Below are 14,913 nucleotides of genomic sequence, written 5' to 3'. Positions count from 1 at the left end.
CCCTGGGCTCACATTTCAGCAACATAATCTGCCTGTACACTGTGAGAGTTTCTACTGCTTGTCTTTGTGGTTGTCAAACCCTATCTTGGACACCAAAGCCGTTGGTTCTCTCCCCAACTCAGAATGTTTGGAGCATTATGGGCAAGGCAGGGCATATGCAACCAGCTCAGGATTTTCATCTATTGGTTTCTGTCTCATTTCGCTATTTCATGCATAGTATTATTTCATGTGTGTTCTATCGTGATTTTTTGCGGTTGAGGAATAGATACATCATTGACTGTTCCAATGTTGTGTTTATACAGTGACTGTATCTTTACAGCCAGCCGAAGTGGCCGTGCGGTTAAAGGTGCTGCAGTCTGGAACCGCAAGACCGCTATGGTCACAGGTTCGAATCCTGCCTCGGGCATAGATGTTTGTGATGTCCTTAGGTTAGTTAGGTTTAACTAGTTCTAAGTTCTAGGGGACTAATGACCTCAGCAGTTGAGTCCCATAGTGCTCAGAGCCATTTGTATCTTTATAGTATATTCCTTCAAACATCCATACACATCTGAGAGAGCGGACACCTCGCTGGCCATTACAGCAGTGCAAAACATTACAAAATAGCTTTGCATTTTGCGACTATACAGTGCTGCCAGACGTTTGATACACGTGAAAATTTGTTCTTGTCTGGGACTTAAACCTGTAATGTTCACCACTACCAATGACAGTGTCTGATCCTTCAGATTTGCATGCCGTTCTGGAGGACATAGTATTGTGAAGACACAGATACTGTATAAACAGTTTCGAAGTACCATATTTCAGTACCATAAGTGGCCTTGGGAATCTGTGCCCATCTTCACATGGCTGACGTTTCCAGTTACATTTATGTATTCATCAACAGCATGTCATCAGCTCCTGCACTATGTTCCAGTAGACTATGCTTTGTCTTGCATCAGTCCATATGTTTTTCTGCGACCTTAGCAAGACAAAGCGTTGTGCATTGGAACATATGAAATAACAGGCATCATTAAAAGAGTACGATATACAAGAGCAATATAAGCTTTAAAAAGTGCAAGAATAAATGGTTTACATACGAAAAGGGTTCCATACCATAAAAAAAGGCAGGTAATGGATAATCTAAAAATAGATTGAACAATCTGCAGCAAAAAGAGTCTTAAATGTAGAATAACCAAAACCAAAAATTTTTAAAAACTCACATCAGGATGTCAAATTAATTCTGACACTTACTAATCAGCTGAACATTAAGCAGATGGTAATTAACTGTTCACTCACCCCTGAGAGTTTCCAGTTCAACAGAAGGTCACGTTTCTTGCCCTTTTTTTGGCATAATGCAGAGTCGGGCGATCACCCAGCATGGGTGGTCGATGTCCTTTTGACTTCAAACTCTCGACAGAGGCAGAATGCTGCTTCATCTGGCCAAAATCTTAAACTTCCCACCAGTCATAAAATTTTTGGCAGACATTACACTCCAGTTTATATACTGGGGGAGGTGGGTTAACACTTCTATCTTTATGAGGCTATTCTTTAGAAATGTAATTGTGCTGGGTTTTATTTTTGGCTTCTGGAAGAATTGTAAAGTCTGAAACATGGCTGTGCAGTCAATGGTCACCTGCTTAATGATCAGCTGATTAGTAAGGATCAGAACTACCTTGACACCATGATGTCAGTTTTTGAAATATTTAATAAGCCAATTTTTTGAGTTTAGTTGTTCAGCATTTAAATTATTTTTTTTTACTGAATATTGGTTTATGTATTTTTAGATGACGCATTTCCTGCCACTTTTTATGCTGAAACTGCCTTTGTTTATGTTAACTGTTTGATCACTTTTTTTGAGTATTTAACTGGTACTCCCCTCAGATACCCCTTTTTTCTAAATGTCGAGTCTTATGTGTTGTTTATCCAGTAGATATATACATTCAATATTTGTATTTTTCTAAATTAACCAATTTATTTTTTAAATGTGAAGGGTTTTTGTCATTGTTTAGTTGGTAACACCTGGATATTTTACTACATTTTCTCCTTCTCGTGGCCCGTGTCGCTTGCAGTCTTGTGGACTACGCGTGTGGCGTTTTTGATTTGTAATGTACGAGGGCTATCCACAAAGTACATTACGTTTTGGAATTAAAAATAAATAAAATATTAGAAATTTTTTTAAATTATATACAGATGAAAGCCACACTGAAATACTACTTTTCTACATAGTTGCCATTTAAATTAAGGCACTTATCGTAGCGATGGACGAGCTTGGAAATTCCTTCGTCGTAAAATTCGGCCGCCTGCGGCTTCAACCGCGTGGTTACCTCTTCTCGAAGCTGTGCGTCGTCATCAAAACGCTGCACAGCCGACCACTTCTTCATTGCTGGGAATAAGTGGAAGTCGTTCGGTGCCAGGTCGGGACTGTACGGCAGATGAGGAAACAACTCTCACTTAAAAGATTTGAGAACTTCACGAATGGCATTTGCCGTGTGGGCCCGGGCGTTGTCGTGAATCAGCAATATCTTTGAGCTCAACTTTCCCCTGCGCTTGGTTTGTATTGTTCTTCTGAGGTTGTGCAGAGTTTGGCAATACCTTTGAAAGTTTATTGTAGTGCCTCTTTCCAGGAAATCCACAAAAATCACACCTTTTCTGTCCCAAAAGAGGTAACCACGTGGTTGAAGGCGCAGCCGGCCGAATTTTACGACTAAGGAATTTCCAAGCTCGTCCATCGCTACGATAAGTGCCTTAATTTAAATGGCAACTATGTAGAAAAGTAGTATTTAAGTGTGGCTTTCATCTGTATATAATAAAAAAAATTTCCAATACTTTATTTATTTTTAATTCCAAAACGTAATGTACTTTGTGGATAGCCCTCGTATATCCTGTCAGACTCATTATTTCACTATTGTTGTTTGTTTGTCCGTAGTGTTTCTGCTAGTGACAGCTTCCCAACGTTTTGTCAACTTGTGCATTCTGGACAGAGCGCCTTCATTGTTGAGCTGTCTGATTATTTGCGTCACCTCACTGAAAGCACTTGTACGCTTATGGATTTATGGAGAGCTCGGCAAGATTCGTGGCGCCATTTCCTTCCAGCAGTACTTCAGACTAGAGATGGGTCGAACTCGTTCATTGCCGTGAACTACTTCATTCATTTCACTCTTTGCCGTGAAGCGTTCAAATGAAGTAGTTCATTCATGAAGTACGGAAGCCTGGCGAAGTTGCCCAGTTCGCCGCTCAGCCGCGGCTACGCTGGCATCGCTTCGCTCGTACAATAAAGCTTCGTAATACTTCATAAATTTACCAACAGATGGCCGAACTATGCAGTAACGTGCACGCAACGTTTTTACGCTCTTACAGCGTCTCAGTTAACTGAAATAGAGCATGGTCGAAGGGGACGAAGGAAAGATAAACAGATAAGCCTGTCACATATAAAGAAGGTATTACATTTAATCTTGCTCGACATTTCCTCATGAAGCACCCAAAAAAGTCTTTATCTGCCAAATTAAACATTATTTGTTGTATTCATGGACTGAAAACTAGGGCTCCCAAAGAAATGCAGTCCAATTTTATGTTCCTTTTAAAATTTAATCCAAAATAGAGTGAGTATGTTTATCACTGTCACAAAGTCTATATACCTATGTTAAGTAATTATTCAGAAATTTTCCCGTAGATTTTATTTTTGTTGAGAATAATGACCCTCCAGATTCAAAACGTAAACTGTCACCTGTAGTCATTGGTACGATTTCAGGTAAAATCCCTCTTTCAGTGTTATTAACAAACCTTTTATTTTCATGTCGGCTGTGCGTACTCACACAGCCAGCCTCTTCGTTTGTATCTGTAATATTCATTTGTCTGCAAGCGCTGCCAATGGTAGGCTACCCGTAGACGCGAAGTATAACTGCACAAATACTTACGGGTAATGTTGTCAGCACTGCAAGAAGCAGCTGACGCTGCCTTCCCCTCGCCCCTCACCGCCACAACCTTTCCTAAACCTGTCGTTCCCCACAAACACCGCGCGATTCCCCGACAGGCAGTAGAGGGGGGACTGAAGTGAAGGGAGAATGAGTGACGTAACGCCGATGTAGTGGTAGTGGTAGAGAGGGGAAGAGAGTGAGTGAACTAGAAAAAAGTGTGGAGTGTGCTATCTGTGAGGAGTTTGAAGTACCAGTTCACTGAAATCGAGTGGTAGGCCGATATTACACTATCAAATTTCTTTGTCAAAGATTTGATCAAAGATGTGATCCAATATTCCGTCCAATATATTTGACAAAGATCTTTGACGTAGCGCTACAAGGGGTATTACCACAGTCTAATATAACAGTCGCGACACTTCGCCTCGATTTTGTTGCCTACAGCGCCAGCAGCGCCCCAAGCGGCTGGTAGGTTACACTGTGAGTTCGGCGCTATCGTGAAGGAGAATAGTGGTTGTTTATTTTGATTTTTACAGTGGCTTTTACTGGCGGGAGCGTTTGTAGCGCAATAAATTGCACCAACAACAGAAAGAAGACACCAAAGCTGTCTTTTTTTAGGTTTCCTAAGGATCCTGAGAGGTATAACCATCATGTTACTAAACTGTATCGTCAGGATTCACTTGCAAACTATATGTGTATAAATGATGAATGTTTCGTTTTAGGAGCAGAAAATGGCTTGTTAATAGCAGGCGAGAAGACCTCATGAAGAAAGACCCAGTGTACCTGTATAGTAATATTAGGTTTTGTTCGCTACATTTCGAACAAAACCAGTTCATGAACGCAGACAACAACAAACTCGTGTGGAATGCAGTACCCACCCTGTTTGACATTCCAAATAAGCCACCTCAGCTGACGATGAAGAGGAAACTGCCACAAAGATTCGACAGTCAATCTAAAGAAGTAAAACAGTCCTATGACACAGAAGCAGCTGGTTCAGCTCACCATGTATCAGTGCCAGATTCGTGTGAATCGTCAACACAGACCTGCTTTGACGATGAAGTGGTTAGATTAAGTGCAGCTGTTCGTGTTTTGCAAAAGCGTGTGAAGTGTCAGAATGTGCAAATCGCTAGACTTCGAGCGAAACTATTATGGGACAAGGAAAGTGCCTACAGACAGCGACAGAAATTGTATCAGAAGGAGCAAGTGAACAAGGACAAACGAATGTTAAAGACTATAGGATCCCGATATTTAAAAAAAGATGCCCTTGACTTGTTGTTAAGCCAGATTAGCTGCTGATTTCTTTGGTATGTATTTCGTTCACTTCTGTTGTTAGTCACTTAATTTCCCTTGCTTCTTTCGTGTGATGACATTATTTTGTCAGCACCTTCTTCACTGACAGATTGTTTGAAAATTATACAAATATTTGGTTTTTCGTGAAATGTAGTGTAATCAGCTCATTATAGTGTTTTCAGCATATTCTTCCCACTATTTGGCAGTTGCTTGTCCCACTTAGAATAATAAAAAGATGAAGGTCGTACTTGTGGCAACAGGCGAAAATGACAAACAAACGCAGTAGGCCTACAGAACGATAAACGAGCTGCCGATCGTTTTTGCAAGTAGAGGTACATGTCTGTGCTTCTGGCATGTGAATCTGTGTGTTTATATTCTTTTGATATGAACGTGGTAAGCTGCAATTCTGTCCAATGTCACAAGTGTTTCTTCACGAATGTGTTGTAGCTTGCCACTCTATTCATGATTTTTGTCCGTGCTGGCGCTTATTTTAGAATCATTTTTAGAAACATATATGCCTTCTGATACCACACAAACCCTTGGAGGCAAGAAAATAACTCAAATAATGCGGAAATTACGTAGGAAATAGATGTAAACAAACATTATGCTTACGACGCGTCTGACGTTTACCTTACCTACCGCTTGGAGCGCTAGTGTCGCTCCATCTGTCAAACGGCAACAACTTTTACAGCAGTGAGTGTCGCGACTGTTATATTAGACTGTGGTATTACACTGTCATCATATTTTTCGTCAAAGTTCAAGATGGCTGACAACAACTTGTTATTAACCGCAGCAGTTCTACGTACTCCAATTGCATTGTGTACACATGCGAAAAGAAGTGGGGGGAGAAAATGGAACCATACATACGAGGTTGACAGTCTTAAAAGTCCTGGGATTACAACTTGATAATAAATTCAGTTGGGAGGAGCACACCACAGAACTGCAGAAACGCCTTAACAAATCTGTATTTGCAATTCGAGTGTTAGCAGACATAGGCAACATAAAAATAAAAAAGCTTGCATACTTTCATTCCATAATGTCATATGGGATAATATTTTGGGGTAAATCTTGAAGTCAAACAAAAGTTTTCAAGGTCCAAAAGCGTGTAATACGTATTATTTGTGGAGTAAATTCACGGACCTCCTGCAGAAACCTCTTCAAACAACTGGATATACTAACTACTGCCTCTCAGTATATTTACTTCTTAATGAAATTTGTCGTAAATAATACATCTCTTTTTCCAACAAACAACTCAGTTCATACATACAATACCAGGAACAAAAATGATCTGCACAAGGACTTAAAAGCACTTACTTTAGTTCAAAAAGGGGTCCACTACTCAGGAACACTCATCTTCAACAATTTGCCAGGAAACATAAAAAAATTTAGTTAGAAATAAAGATCAGTTTAAAAGGAGCCTGAAAGACTTACTACTGGCCAACTCCTTCTACTCCATTGGCGAAATTTTTAATAGAAACAAATGATGTATTGTATTTATTCATACTATTAGTATTGTTATTTCAGCTTAAAAAAAATCGACATGTTCCAGATCCACGAGGATCTCCTCAGCACGGATATATGGAACGAAAAACTAATCTAATCTGGGTGAAGCCGTGGGTTTTACGACGACACGATAAAAGCATTCAACAAAACTTGTTACTTGAGCTTACAGTGGAAGACGTCAAGTCGTACATAAATTACTTAAGAATGGATGAGCATACATTTCTGTATGTGCTCAATGAAGTGTATCCTCTTATCACAAAGCACAATATTCACTTAAGAACTGCTACATCTTCAGAAGACAGGCTCACTATAACACTCCGATTCCTTGCTACAGGAGAGGGTTATGTTGGGTTAGGTTAGGTCAGGTCAGGTTAGGTCTGCAATCTTCTTAATCTATTTTTGTATTCAGGGTGCCTCACGTTGTAAAGCGCCTCATCAGCTTTAGACATCTCTATTAATTTTGTAGTTGTCGGTACACACCAATTGTATTTACAGGCAATGGTTATAAAAACACTACAGACGACAGAACGCTGCAGCGATGCTAGCGCTCCATGTGGTAACATGTCACATTGCAGTGAACAGAAGATAAGCGGTTTCTTTGATCAAATATACAGCGAGGCCCTAGATTTGATCAAATATTGGACGACATTTGACAAAGTCCCTATTAAACTATCAAATATCTTTGACAAAGATATTGGACAAAGAAATTTGATAGTGTAATACCGGCCTTAGTTCACACTTCACTGGAGTGAGGCATTCATTTGAACGACTCATTCACGAGCTCCCCATCACTACTTCAGACATTAGTTGAGTCCGTGCCACGTCATGCTACGGAGCTTCTACATGCTCGCTGTGGCCTGGCACGATGTTAGGCAGATATACCAGTTTCTTTGCCTCTTCGATGTATAATATAAACATATAGTTTCATAACTTAAATTAACTATTATGTGCTCATAACCTAATAGGAAAAACTTTACAGACTGGAGTCGCACGTCCTGCCACTGGTAGCATAATAAACCGCCTCTGAACAATGCGTTTTGGACAGATCATTAGGGCAGTGTATCACTGAAACTACATATTTTCGTAATAGGCGCTTATAGATATGAAAAAAATTAAATACGGCCTGTACGTTTCTGAGGTGATGGTCCCTTCTGACTCTAATCACTGGTGAGAGTAGGAAAGTGGCTTCACAAAATTATAGCGATTTTAATATTTGTGGCACGGTGTTTATCTTTCATCCCGTATGTTTGTGAAACTTGTCTGGCAATTACAGTAACTGAGGACAGAGTGTACAGTAATCGACACGCTCGTTTCGAGACAGATACCGCTCATTTATGTGCATCTTATAACAGCAAAAGCCACACTGCAGCACTCGTCTTCAAGCACAGGGGAGTTGTGGTATACGTACCAGCTTTGGAGGTTAGAATACAGGCCGCTTCATACATAAAATAGGTTCTAACCCAACCTACTCAATCTCGTCAAAAACTTCCAGTGCATCAAAAGTGGTATCAACAACTCCTCCTGAGGACAGGAAGCTGCACTGACCTACCTACTGGCATTTTCTTCTCCCACACCCTCAACCCTCAACTAAAAATCAACCCAGTATAGATGTGTTCCCTGTTATTACTGTTGTCAAATTATTTGATTACTGAACTTCCTTCCTTCCTTACTGGCAGAATTTAGGAAACTTCAGCATGTCAGCACTTCATGTCCGAGCACTTGCAATAATAATAATAATAATAATAATAATAATAATAATAATAATAATTTGGAGTAGTGAAATGGAGTAACACAGACCTAGAAGCACTCAATACACTTACACGTTCACAATGCCACAAATATAGAATACATCACATACATTCAGCAACAGAAAGATTCACATTAAACAGAAAGGAAGGAGGACGGGGATTCATCGACATAAAAAACCTACATTATGGACAGGTAGACAATTTAAGAAAATTCTTTCTAGAACGAGCAGAAAATAGCAAAATACACAAAGCAATCACTCATATAAATACATCGGCTACACCACTGCAATTTCATAACCACCTTTACAACCCTTTAGATCATGTAACATCAGCAGATACGAAGAAAGTAAATTGGAAAAAGAAAACACTACATGGCAAGCACCCGTATCATCTAACACAGCCACACATCGATCAAGACGCATCCAACACATGGCTAAGAAAAGGCAATATATACAGTGAGACGGAAGGATTCATGATTGCAATACAGGATCAAACAATAAACACCAGATATTACAGCAAGCATATTATTAAAGATCCCAATACCACAACAGATAAATGCAGACTTTGCAAACAACAAATACACTCCTGGAAATGGAAAAAAGAACACATTGACACCGGTGTGTCAGACCCACCATACTTGCTCCGGACACTGCGAGAGGGCTGTACAAGCAATGATCACACGCACGGCACAGCGGACACACCAGGAACCGCGGTGTTGGCCGTCGAATGGCGCTAGCTGCGCAGCATTTGTGCACCGCCGCCGTCAGTGTCAGCCAGTTTGCCGTGGCATACGGAGCTCCATCGCAGTCTTTAACACTGGTAGCATGCCGCGACAGCGTGGACGTGAACCGTATGTGCAGTTGACGGACTTTGAGCGAGGGCGTATAGTGGGCATGCGGGAGGCCGGGTGGACGTACCGCCGAATTGCTCAACACGTGGGGCGTGAGGTCTCCACAGTATGTCGATGTTGTCGCCAGTGGTCGGCGGAAGGTGCACGTGCCCGTCAACCTGGGACCGGACCGCAGCGACGCACGGATGCACGCCAAGACCGTAGGATCCTACGCAGTGCCGTAGGGGACCGCACCGCCACTTCCCAGCAAATTAGGGACACTGTTGCTCCTGGGGTATCGGCGAGGACCATTCGCAACCGTCTCCATGAAGCTGGGCTACGGTCCCGCACACCGTTAGGCCGTCTTCCGCTCACGCCCCAACATCGTGCAGCCCGCCTCCAGTGGTGTCGCGACAGGCGTGAATGGAGGGACGAATGGAGACGTGTCGTCTTCAGCGATGAGAGTCGCTTCTGCCTTGGTGCCAATGATGGTCGTATGCGTGTTTGGCGTCGTGCAGGTGAGCGCCACAATCAGGACTGCATACGACCGAGGCACACAGGGCCAACACCCGGCATCATGGTGTGGGGAGCGATCTCCTACACTGGCCGTACACCACTGGTGATCGTTGAGGGGACACTGAATAGTGCACGGTACATCCAAACCGTCATCGAACCCATCGTTCTACCATTCCTAGACCGGCAAGGGAACTTGCTGTTCCAACAGGATAATGCACGTCCGCATGTATCCCGTGCCACCCAACGTGCTCTAGAAGGTGTAAGTCAACTACCCTGGCCAGCAATATCTCCGGATCTGTCCCTCATTGAGCATGTTTGGGACTGGATGAAGCATCGTCTCACGCGGTCTGCACGTCCAGCACGAACGCTGGTCCAACTGAGGCGCCAGGTGGAAATGGCATGTCAAGCCGTTCCACAGGACTACATCCAGCATCTCTACGATCGTCTCCATGGGAGAATAGCAGCCTGCATTGCTGCGAAAGGTGGATATACACTGTACTAGTGCCGACATTGTGCATGCTCTGTTGCCTGTGTCTATGTGCCTGTGGTTCTGTCAGTGTGATCATATGATGTATCTGACCCCAGGAATGTGTCAATAAAGTTTCCCCTTCCTGGGACAATGAATTCACGGTGTTCTTATTTCAATTTCCAGGAGTGTAGAAACAGTAGATCACATCACAAGTGGATGTACAATACTAGCAAATACAGAATACCCCAAAAGACATGACAATGTAGCAAAAATAATACATCAACAGCTTGCCTTACAACATAAACTTATAAAGCAACACGTTCCCACATACAAGTATGCACCACAAAATATACTGGAGAATGATGAATACAAATTATACTGGAACAGAACCATTACAACAGATAAAACAACACCACATAACAAACCTGACATCATACTCACCAATAAAAAGAAGAAATTAACACAACTAATCGAAATATCCATACCCAATACAACAAATATACAAAAGAAAACAGGAGAAAAAATTGAAAAATACATCCAACTGGCTGAGGAAGTCAAGGACATGTGGCATCAGAATAAAGTTGACATTATACCAATTATACTATCAACTACAGGAGTCATACCACACAATATCCACCAGTACATAAATACAATACAGCTACATCCAAACTTATATATACAATTACAGAAATCCGTAATTATTGATACATGTTCAATTACCCGAAAGTTCCTAAATGCAATATAACATATACCGTACAGTTAAAAGGAAGTGACGCTTGATCAAGGTCCGCGTCACGTCCCATTTTTAACCAGACTTAACGTCTGAGAAAGTAAAGAAATAATAATAATAATAATAATATCATGTAGAGCACTACAGTAGCCATTACATAGTCCCTGTTGTTTTACCACATTCTATGTTTATCTGTTTCAAACCAAATACTGAACAAATCGAATTCAGTAATCGTCCACAGACATACACATAAAATTTTTACACAAGTCTCATACAGCTGGCCTGTGTGGCCGAGCTGTTCTAGGCGCTTCAGTCTGGAACCGCGCGACCGCTACGGTCGCACGTTCCAATCCTGCCTCGGGCATGGATGAGTGTGACGTCCTTAGGTTAGTTAGGTTTAAGTATATCTAAGTTCTAGGGGACTGATGACCTCAGATGTTAAGTCCCATGGTGCTCAGAGCCATTTTAGCCAAGTCTCATACAGTCGGTAACTGTAATCAATGACTCGTGAATTGCCGCCATGTGTTTGTGAGCTTCCGTAAAAATTCAGACGCCCATATTTTTCTTTTCCTTCGCTGCATTCCTTTCTGTATCACCAACACCAGAGCTGAGGTACACTACGATTCTGTCTGGATATCACCGCTTTTCATTTCAAGTATTTCGCTACAATAGCGTTCTATCGGATATCTGTGTGTGAGAGAGGTTACAGGAAAAAGAAAAAAACAGAATCGCTTATGTTCCATCTCTCATTATTCGTTCGACAATGCTGTCTTTCACTCATCTTGCATAAAAGCTTGTTCGTAAGTACAGGCGAATTGCAGTGAACACTATCATTATTCTGTGGACTGGTAGTTCGCCTTTGTTTGCTCCGAAGTACTGGCACGGCAGAGCAGACTGCGACAGGACACGGAGGTGAAAGGATCGCCATGTTTTTCCCAGCAGCGTCCAAGCTGACATCTGTTGGCGACGCCAGGCAACAGTGCACTCAACGTACAGCCGTTTAATTGATGTCGCAATAAGATGCTTAACAGGAAATGGTTGGAAGTAACAAAACCCCCCTTATCAGTTATGGTTGGTCAAACACAGCTGTGACTCTGAATGTATTATATTAACAAGAAGCAACTTTGCCTTTTTCTCCTGAGAACATCAAGTAACCTAAAAAAATGTGTTTGATTCTGCTTCCAATATGACAGTTTTGGTTAATACTCCACATGCCTATAGGACTTTGCAATGTTAACACAGGAGAACTCAGACATCTGTATAAGTGTAGTGAAATGAAAACGGTATTACTGAGTCATATGAATGCCACACTTTTGTTCCGGCACAGTTCAAGACTCGGGAGAAAAGTTTAACACCTGGTGTTCTACATGGCAACTTCACACACAAGAACTTTTTGCCGACACTACTACCACCTACATAAGTAAGCTTTTCCTGTGTTACATTCAAATAATGCTCTTAAGCTATTCCTTATTTTAACTGGAAGATCTGTACTTCTCACTTCCATATCAACAGCCTAAAAATGCAAGTAGCGGAAAATAACGGGTATAGGATGGCTTAACATGTGGAAAATGAGATTTTCATTAACCACTCACAGTATTTAACATTTATTATTCCCTTAAAATCGCACAACAACTTCAATAAAACGCAGTTTAATCCCTCATCTGCACACTTATTTCACAATTATGTCACTTTTAAACTGCAAATCCTCTAAGAGCTGTCTTGAATCTTCACGAGTCTCTATCAACAGCCTTGATGTGGATCGATATGTACAGCAACCAGTAATCAGAGTCAGAACTGTGTCTGCAAAATCACAAGGATTATTAAACAGTTTTTGCTGTCACTAATTACAAGCAATATAATTTACAGAGTAGATTGCTAATATTTGCTGTAATGAAAGCCACTCAATGGGGTATATTTCACATTTGCAAGAACGATCTCACTGAAGTAATTAAGTCCATCGAAACACTTAGAAACTAACCTCTCGTCTGACGAAAACGGTCTAAAGACGCAGTGGCAATTTCTCCAGATCTGTTGACAATGATATTTTGAGTTATCAGGTTACTGAGTGACTGAAATGTAGTTCGGGTACCTGTGAACATAATATTTTAGAATTCATTTTCTAAACACGAACTATTCCGGTACTGTGTGGCTACTTACACATTAATTACACTATTAATATTTTCACAGTTGTTTCTGTAATACAAAATTAAATCCAACGGAAGAACAAACGTAAAACATACTTACCAATGACAGGTTTGTTGTGATGCAATTTTCTGTGTGGACAGATGTTACTTTTTCATAGGGTGGTGTGTCACAGAAATTGCAGAAGTCACAGAAATCGCGGAAGTAGCAGTGGCGGAGGGATACACGACCTAGGTTCCTTAACTGCGACAAATCACAGTTAAGAATAACAGATACTGAAAACTAGCATTCACAGAAATCACTGATATCGCAAAGTCGCGGTTTAACCTTCGACCATAGATACTAATATCTATGGTCGAAGGGTTTAACCTTCGACCATAGATACTAGTAGACTGGCCTTGCTGTGCGGAAGCTATGGGGCTAGTGTGGCTCCAACATAAACCACGTGACTGTTGGCAAAACGTGGCGGGATTTCAAATCAGCGGTCTGCCATCCTGTGTTTATATCGGATTTTCCCCACATTTCTCAATTGACTGCCAAACGCTTCCAACAAAAACTACTTTTTTATTTGTGAAAAATTATGCCAGAACTACATATGGCCTGGATTTGTTCAAAGTACCATTTATAAAATCTAACAAATACATCGAACGCCACTCTGGTGGGCAGCGGGACGAAATTACTATAAACTATCAATTATAGTAAAATGTCGTTAAAATTCTTTTAAACAGTAAGAGTGGGCTCGTGTCAAAACTTTAAACATTGTATTCGCCACATTTCGAGCTCTAGTCACTTATAAAAGAAAATGGGATATGGGAATTATGTCAACTATAGGTATCAAAATTGTTTACTTTAGGAGCAGGTCCATTTTAGAGTATCAATTTAAGGTGCACTTCAAAGGTTCAGTTCCCACTATTTTCACAAAAGTTTAAACTATCAGTTAAAAAAATGATATTTTAGATGAAAGGTAAGACTTTGCAGTTTCAGAAAATAATTTTGGAGCCTAGGTTTAAAAATGACAGACACTGTAAATACAAATTATAGATATACATTGTAAATAATAACTAACCTATCAAAACACTTCTCCGCGAAGTGCTTCGAGCAAAGGCGCTATGTGCAAATGGCTTAAAGTTTTTCCGTTTCAGGGCCTGTATCCAAAGCTGCCTTCGGTTTTCATCCTTACGGAACCTATGAGTAGGAACGAGAAACGATTATACTTACTTCTGTAACCGAATTATCACAGATACTTTCCAAAATGTAATATGAGTCTGACTTTACAGGCATCAGTTTCAACACTTTAATTTACGTGATACTCTATTTCAAGTGTAAAAAACATATAAAAGTCACTTCAGCAGATTTCAATAAACGCATCTGCACTATCATAGAAACACTTACGGGTGAAATGTAATGCCATTTTCCCGACAAAACGCTGAGTACAGCCATAAGCGCAACACGAAACAACCATGTTTTGTCAACATTCCTGTGACTTCAGCCCAGAGATGTTGGAGCCACGAAAATGACGTCAGGGCCAGTCTACTATATTTATGGTCGAAGGGTTTAAACCATTACAACAAATAATCTGTCATAACGCCCGCCATGACAGTCGCGTGATCGATTTAGAATCGCATTTCGATATCTATCGTTTGGAGCCCGCGGCTTCGATAGGCAAACATTCTTTGAATCTTGGAAATTACCGAAATCAGAATAGATGAGTTACTACTACAGTTCAATGCAGCATCTAGAATTTTGACGATCGCAATAACAAACCGACCTTAATGGCCGCAAAAAATTTCCTCTTCAAA

At 41.0% G+C, this 14,913-nt stretch overlaps 1 long non-coding RNA gene across 1 annotated transcript; it reads right to left on the bottom strand.

The window, feature by feature from the left end:
- Positions 1-12,624: 12,624 nt before the first annotated feature.
- Positions 12,625-13,542, bottom strand: LOC126426414 (uncharacterized). Its single transcript, XR_007576381.1, has 4 exons — positions 13,484-13,542; positions 13,217-13,441; positions 12,951-13,061; positions 12,625-12,772 (listed from the first exon to the last, which is right to left on the bottom strand). It is a non-coding gene; the product is annotated as an uncharacterized LOC126426414 (long non-coding RNA).
- Positions 13,543-14,913: the final 1,371 nt, after the last annotated feature.

The sequence above is a fragment of the Schistocerca serialis genome, chromosome 11 (genome assembly GCF_023864345.2).
Source record: "Schistocerca serialis cubense isolate TAMUIC-IGC-003099 chromosome 11, iqSchSeri2.2, whole genome shotgun sequence".
Classification (NCBI taxonomy): Eukaryota; Metazoa; Arthropoda; class Insecta; order Orthoptera; family Acrididae; genus Schistocerca; species Schistocerca serialis.
The sequence above is the reverse complement of the archived record's forward strand: the minus strand, read 5'-3'. Positions and strand labels throughout refer to the sequence as shown.